The sequence below is a fragment of the Cynocephalus volans genome, chromosome 6, assembly GCF_027409185.1.
Source record: "Cynocephalus volans isolate mCynVol1 chromosome 6, mCynVol1.pri, whole genome shotgun sequence".
Lineage (NCBI taxonomy): Eukaryota > Metazoa > Chordata > Mammalia > Dermoptera > Cynocephalidae > Cynocephalus > Cynocephalus volans.
The window spans coordinates 112,614,172-112,622,766 of record NC_084465.1 but is presented as its reverse complement, the minus strand read 5'-3'; positions in this window follow the sequence as shown (position 1 = coordinate 112,622,766).

Here is an 8,595-nt window from a genome sequence, read left to right as displayed (position 1 = left end):
AGTTGGAAAGGATCTTGGGAACCATTCGGCATGTCCCTTATATTTTAGACGGGGGAACCCCTTGCCTTTGGCTCCACCATCCCTCGGCCCCCGATGCCCCAACTTTCTCCCGTTACTTCCCGGACTAGACTCCCTTTCTCTCGGATCTCCAGACTTTAAGCCTCCTTATTTTAGTGCTGTGGGTGGAGCGAGGGCCGGGCCAGACTCACGAACTTTTTGAAAACGAAGGTGTTAAGCGGTGCTGTCTCCACTGAAAGCTTCGGGGCCCAGAGGCAGGGCGTGCGCTCTGGGCGGAAGCGGGGGTAGGGGGCTGAGCGCACCGATGCGAAGCACTGCAGGACGCGAGGGGCGGTGGGGGGGCAGGATAGCCGAGCGCACCAATCAGATGCTGTGCATTGCGTGCGGGGGGGGGGGGGGCGGGTAGGTGCGCTAGGGGGCTGAGCGCTTGGGGCAGGCTAGAGGGCGGGCTAAGGGGCTGAGCGCACCAATCAGATGCCATGCGTGGCGCCCGCTCCATTCTCTCTTTAGCGGGAAAAGTTTGGGGCTGTTCCCTCTTTCAAACCTCCAGCAGGCTTTCCCCTCGGATCTGAGAACCGCACCTCAGACTTTTGATTTTTGGGGCCTCTGCAGTCAGGGTAAAAAGGGGACCGGCTGAGTGCCCCCAGCCCTCCATCCAACCCTGGGGTGTGAGGAGGCCCCAGACCCAGCAGGGAGGTGGCGGCCACCCAGGGAACCAGGCAACCGCACCTCTGAGGTGTGGTCGGGGACCCAGGCAGAGGCCGGGGTCTTCCCACTTCACCCTCAGGAAATCTCTGTCCGTTAGTGGAGACCCAGGACCTGCTCAGATGAGACAGTAGTCAACAGCCTCACATTTGCAAAAAGTCCTGGACTAGTGTGCACGGGTGGAGGAAAATGACCGAGGGGGTATATGGAAAAGGTATTGGATTTACTATGTTGCATGGCTGAAAAGGACGGTAGGAAGGCACTTTGGCTCAATTCATGAAGACGAACTTTCCATTAATTTAGAACTATCCAGCCGAGGGAGCTGTTTAGCTAACCATTCATCAAGTGGTCAAAAGACAATGACCAATGATAAAGTATGTGATAGAAAAGATCCTTACAGTGGATGGGAAGTTTAACAACTAAACTCTTTTCCAACCATTCCATAAGCTGTGTGAAAAGGAGAAGTTGGAAAAAAATTTTAGGTCAGAAAAACCTGTTAACTGCACACTGCATGTTTTTTCTTTCTTTCCTTTTTTTAAAAAGATGACCGGTAAGGGGATCTTAGCCCTTGACTTGGTGTTGTCAGCACCACGCTCACCCAGTAAGCTAACCGGCCATCCTAATATAGGGATCCGAACCCTTGGCCTTGGTGTTATCAGCACCACACTCTCCCAAGTGAGCCACGGGTTGGCCCTTGCATGTTCTTTCACGTCTCCCGAGTGTCTGGTTGTAAATCTACAGTATGTCAAATATGGAATATTTTGATTTTTCAGAGATGGTGATATGAACCATAGGATCAGACGGTCCATAATAATAAAAATAGGTTGGCTGGTTAGCTCACTAGGTAAGAGTGTGGTGCTAATAATGCCAACGTCAAGGGTTTGGATCTCTGTACCTGCCAGCCGCCAAAGGAAAAAAAAATTACTGAAACAGTGAGTACCCCAAATCCATTACTGTTCCTCAAAAAAAAATTAACCAGAATTAGCAAGAAGAATGCTTTGTTTTTGATGTGACAGCAGTACCTGAATTAATATTAGTAGTACAATTGTAAACAAAAGATGAAATGTTACAGCCATAACCCTGCCCTTATCCTCACCCTGACATTGACCCTGACCCTAGAGCTGACCCTGAACTTGAACCTCACCTTGAACCTCATCTTGCCCGTGACCATGGTGGATACCTTACCCTCACAGTGACCTGGACTCTCACACTGACATTGTCTCTCATTCTCACTTTCACGTTGATCCTGATGCTGAATTGGACCTGGACTTCACTTGATCCTAACTTTTACCTGTACTTTGACTCTAACCCTTACCCTGAAATTGACCCTCATCTATCCTATCCCGACTCTGACTCTGACCCACACTATGATCCTGACCTTGATCCTCAACTTGACCTAGACACTGATCATAACCATGAGTCTTGACCCTGAAATATATACTCTCACCTTGACTCTGACCCTCACTCTTGTTCTGATACCACCCCTACTCAGTACCTAAACCTCACCCTGATGCTCACTCTCACCTTGTGTCTGACTGTGTCACTCACCCTAACTCTGATCCTGGTTGTCATTTAGATACTTTATCTCATTCTCATCCTGATCCTGATTCTGTACCTGTCCCTGACCCTGTCCCTCAACTTTACCTTCAGTTTCATCCTTACCCTTACCTGACCCTAACATTGAAGCTAACCCTATGCTGGCACTCACCTTGACTTTCACCCTGGCCCTGAATCTTAACCTCACTGTCTCCCTCATCATGACCATAATTCTGACCCTTGCCTGATCCTGACTCTATTGTTCACTTATACCACTTACCTGATTTGACTATTACCTACGAAGACCTTCATACCCTCACACACACCTTCATGATGCTCTTGAATATTCCCTGAATCTGAAACTTATGCTGAACCTGAACTAGACTCTCAGCCTGACCCTGACACTAACCCTCCCTCACCCTGACCCAAGTTGGCACCACACCCTGTTACTAACCCTGACCCTGATGCTGAAATCGACCCTGACCTTTATCCTGAACGTGGCTCTCCCCCTCATCATGACTCTGACACTAACCTTCATTCTGATCCTCACAATGACTATCAACCTGACTTTGTACATGACCGTTGGCCTCACCAAGACCCAGAAATTCATGCTGACACTCACCCGGAACCTGACCCTGATATTTACCCTGAAACTTACCTGATCCTGAATTTTTCCCTGACATTAAACCTGATAGTGATCCTGAGAATCAATCTGATCCTGACTGAATCATTTCCTGACCGTTACCCTAAAAATAGCTTTATCTCTAACCCTTACCATATTTCCTAACCTGATCCTGAACATGACCCTCACTTCACACTTACCTTGACCCTGACCCACATTCTGAATCTCATCTAACCTGACTGTAAACCTAACTAAAACCTCACTTGGACACTCAAACTGACCCTGATCCTCACTATGTCCATAGGCATGCCCCTGACCCTGATTGTGAATGTCACCCTTAAGACACTGCAATTCACGTTGACTCTTACCTTGACTTGAGACCTTGATCTTAACCATGAACTTTAGCCTCACTTTATCCACACTTTAAACCTGACCTTCACCCTCACTCTCCTCTGACACTGATCAGAAACTTGTCATGAATGTACCTTGACCTGACATTTACCCTACTACTTCCCTGACCCTCATCCTCACCCAATTCTGACACTTACCTTTACCTGGACCCTCAATCTGACCCTGACAGTGAGCATGCCTTTCACCCTGATACTAACCCTGGCTGGACCCTATGCTCACCCTGACACAAACTCTAATGCTTACTCCCGTATGCAAGTGTCCCTGACAATGATCATGACCCTAACTGTGACCTTCACACTGACCCTTCCAAAGATAATCTACCTGACTTTGATCCTGGCTGTGACCCTTAGTTTGGTTATGACCTTCCTCCTTACCCTGATATTTACCTAAAACTCACTCTGACCCTCATACTCTCCCATACATCATTATGATGCAAATCCTGACCCTCAGCCTGACACTGACATCACCCTGACTCTGAGCATGAAGCTCATCCTGACATTGATTCTAATTCTCATCCTTAACTGACCTAACTCACACAGATTCTGACACTGGCCCTTACTTACTTACTTAATTTTTTACAATTGACAAAAACTTGTATATATTTATCATGTACAAAATGATGTTTTGAAATATGTATACATTGTGGTATGGTTAAATCAAGCTAATTAACATATTCATTACTTCACATCATTTTTTTTGGTGGTGAAAACATTTAAAATCTACTCTGTTAGCAATTCACGAGAATGTAATACATCGTTATCTACTTACCATGGTGTATAATAGGTCTCTTGAACTTATTCTTCCAGTCTAATTGGAATTTGGAGTCCTTTGACCAATATCTTCCCGATCCCCCTATCACCCAGACTCTAGCAGCCTCCATTCTACTCTTCGCTTCTATGAATTTGACATTTTTAGATTTCACACAGGAGTGAAATCATGTAGTAGGTATCTTTCTGAGCCGGCCTTATTTCACTTAACATATTGTCTCCCAGGTTCATCCACATTGTTGCAAATGGCAGGATTTCCTTCTTCTTTTTATTTTTTTTAAAAGATGACCAGTAGGGGATCTTAACCCTTGACTTGGTGTTGTCAGCACCACGCTCTCCCAAGTGAGCTAACCGGCCATCCCTATGTAGGGATCCGAACCTGTGGCCTTGGTGTTATCAGCACCACACTCTCCCAAGTGAGCCACGGGTTGGCCCTAGGATTTCCTTCTTTTTTTAAAGCTGAATTCTATTCCACTGTGTATATATACCACATTTTCTTTATCTACTTATCCATTGCTAGACATTTAGATTGAGTCCATATATTGGCTATTGTGAATAATGCTGCAATGAACATGCGAGGGCAGATAGCTCTTCGACATACTGATTTCATATCCTTTGGATATATACCCTCTAGTAGCATTGCTGGATCATTGGAATTCCATTTTTAGTTTTCTGAGGAATCTCCATATTGTTTTCCATAATGCCTGAATGAATTTACATTCCCATCAAAAGTGTACAAGGATTCCCTTTTCTCCATCTTTGCCATCATTTGCTGTCTTTTGTCTTTTTGATGATACCCCTCCCACGAGGTGTGAGATAATATCTCACTGAGGTTTTGATTTGCATTTCCATGATGATTGGTGATGATGAGCATTTAAAAAAAATATACACCTGTTGGCCATTTGTGTGTCTTTTTTGAGAAAAGTCTATTCTGTTTTTTTGCCCACTTTTTAACTGGATTATTTGGATTTTTTTGCTGTTGAGTTGTTTCAGTTCCTTATTTTGGATATTAACCCCTTAACAGATGTATGGTTTGCAAATATTTTCTCCCATTCACATGAAGAGTAGGATGTTTCTTCACTCTGTTGATTATTTCCTTTGCTATGCAGAAACATTTTAGTTTGATTAATTCCATTTGTGTATTTTTGCTTTTATTTCCTGGGCTTTGCGGTCATATTTAAAAAATCATTGCTTAAACCAATGTCATGGAGCTTTCCCCCTCTGTTTTCTTCTAGTAGTTTTACAGTTACAATCCTAATGTTTAAGTCTTTAATCCACCTTGAATTGATTTTGGTAAAAAGTGTGAGAAAATGGTCTAATGTCATTCTTCTGCTTGTGGATCTTCAGTTCTCTTTTTTTTTTTTTTTTTTTTTGTCTTTTTCGTGACCGGCACTCAGCCAGTGAGTGCACGGGCCATTCCTATATAGGATCCGACAGTTCTCTTGACACCATTTGTTGAAGAAACTGTCCCTTCCCCATTGTGTATTCTTGGCATCTTTGTTGAAAATCAATTGATTGTAAATGGGTGGGTTTATTTCTGGGCTCTCTATTCTGTTCCCCTGGTCTATGTGTCTGTTTTTATGCCAGTACCATGCTGATTTGGTTACCATAACTTTGTAGTTCAATTTAAAGTCAGATAGTATGATTCCTCCAGCTTTGTTCATTTTTCTCAGCATTGCTATGGCTGTTCAGGGTATTTTTGATTACATATAAATTTTAGTATTGTTTTTTCTATTTCAGTGAAGAATATCATTGGTTTTTTTTATTGGTTATGAATATTCATGGGGTACGAAGCAAATTGTCACCACTCATGCCTAAGATGTGATGGCCAGATCCATACTGGCAGCATGCCCATTACCACAGGTTGTGATTATACCCCATGTCCCCCACCCAATTATCCCCCCAATTATCCCCAACCTCCCCCATCCCCCTTTCCCCACTCCACTTTGTATCCCTAGGTATGTTCTCTCCCTCTGCAAGTCCAACACACCACTGTGATGTCATTGGCATTTTGATAGGTGTTGCATGAAATCTGTAGATTGCTTTCGGTAGAATAGCCATTTAAAAAATATTAATTGTTCAAATCCATGAACAGAGGATGTTTCCATTTATTTATGTCCTCTTAATTTCTTTCTTCAAAGTTTTATAGTTTTCTTTCATCTCTTTGGTTAAGTTTATTCCTAAATATCTTATTTTATTTTGCCTTTTTATAGTTATTGCAAAGGGAATTGTTGTCTTGATTTCTTTTTCAGGTAGTTCACTATTAGGTTATAGAAATGCTGCTGACTTTCTATCCTGCAACTTTACTGAATTCATTTATTATTTCTAATGGCTTTTTCGTGGAGTCTTCAGGGTTTTCTATATATAAGATCATGTTGTCTGCAAACAGGGACAGTTTGACTTTCTCTGTTCCAATTTGGATGACTTTTATTTCTTTCTGTTGTCTAATTGGTCTGGCTAGGACTTCCAGTACTATGTTGAATAGAACTGGTGAAAGTAGGCATCTTTGTCTTGTTTCTGACCGAAGAGGAAAAGCTTTCAGCTTTTCTCAATTCATTATGATGTTAGCTGTGAGTCTGTCATACATGGCCTTTGCTGTATTGAGGTACATACCTTCAATATCTAGTTTGTTAAGAGTTTTTACATGAAGGAATGTTAAATTTTGTCCAGTGTTCTGTTTGTACCAATTGAAATGATTGTAAGGTTTTTGTCTTTATTTCTGTTAATGTGGTATATCACATTTAATGATTTCCATATGTTAAATCATCCTTGCATCCCTGGGATAAATCCCACTTGATGATAGTGAATGATCTTTTTAATGTGTTATTGGATTCAGTTTGCTAGTATCTTGTTGAGAACTTTTGCATCTATGTTCATCAGGGATATTGGCCTGTAATTTTTGTTGTTGTTGTGTCCTTGTCCATTTTTGGAATCAGAGTAATGCTGGGAAGTATTAACAAAGAAGTTGGAAAGTATTGCCTCTTCCTCGATATTTTGAAATAATCTGAAGAGAATTGGTATTAGTTCTTTTTTAAATGTTTGGTAGAATTCAGCGGTGAAGTCATCAGGTCCTTGGATATTCTTTAATGGAAAACTTTGTATTACTGATTCAACTTCCTCACTTGTTATTGGTCTGTTCAGATTTTTATTTCTTCATAACTTATTCTTGATAGACTGTATTTTTACATGAATTTATCCATTTCTTTTATGTTATCAAATTTGTTGGCATATAGTTTTTAATAATAGCCTCTTATGATCCTTTGTCTTTCTGTGGTATCAGTTGTAATGTCTCCTTTTTCATTTCTGATTTTATTTATTTGAGTTTTCTCTCTTTTTTCTTGGTTAGTCTAGCTAAGGGTTTGTCGATTTCATTTGTCTTTTCAAAAAACCAACTCTTTGTTTTGCCAATCTTTAAAAAAATTTTTTTTCAGTTTCTATTTAATTTATTTCTGCTCTGAACTTTATTATTTCTTTCCTTCTGCCAATTTTGGGTTTAGTGTGTTGTTGTTTTTCTAGTTCCTTTAGGTGCATCATTAGGTTGTTTATTAAAAATATTTCTTTTTTTTTGATATAGGCATTTATTGCTGTAAACTTTCCTCTCAGAACTGCTTTTGCCATATTCCATGGGTTTTGATATCATGTGTTTTCATTCTGGATTGTCTCAAGGAATTTAAAAATTTATCTTTTAATCTCTCCATTAACCCATTGGTTGTTTAGGAGCATGTGGTTTAATTTCCATGTATTTGTAAAGTTTGTGAAGTTTTTCTTGTTATTGACTTGTAGTTTTATATGATTGTTGTCAGAAAAGATACTTGATATGATCTCTATCTTTTTCAATTTGTGTAGACTTAATTTGTGGCCTGACATAGGATCTATTCTGGGGAATGTTCCATGTGCAGTTCAGAGGAATGTGTATTCTGCAGCTCTTGGATGGAATGTTCTGTAAACGTCTGTAAGGTCTGTTTGGTATATGGTGTAGCTTAAGTCAGATGTTTCTTTGTTTATTTTCCATCTAGATGATCTGTCCATTGTTGAAAGTGGGGTGTTAAAGTCCCCTGCTATTATTGCATTGTGATCTATCTTTCCCCTTAGGTCAGATAATGTTTGCTTTATATATCTGGGTGCTCCAGTGTTACATGCATATATATTCACAATTGTTATGCCTTCTGTTGAATTGATCCCTTTATCATTATAATGACATTCTTTGTCTCTTTTACAGTTTTTGATTTAAAGTCTATTTTATCTGATATTAATATGGCTACTCCCACTTGCTTTATGGTTTCTTTCTGTATGGAATATCTTTTTCCAACCCTTCACTTTCATTCTATGTTTATCTTTAATAGGTGAGTCTCTTGTAAGCAGCATATCATTAGGTCTTGTTTTATATCCATTCAACCACTCTGTATCTTTTAATTGGAGAATTTAGTCCATTTGCATTCAAGATTATTACTGATATGTGAGAACTTATTCCTGCTATTTCATGAATTGTTTTCTCGTGGTCTTGTAGATCCTTAGTTCCTTTCTTTTTCTCTTGTT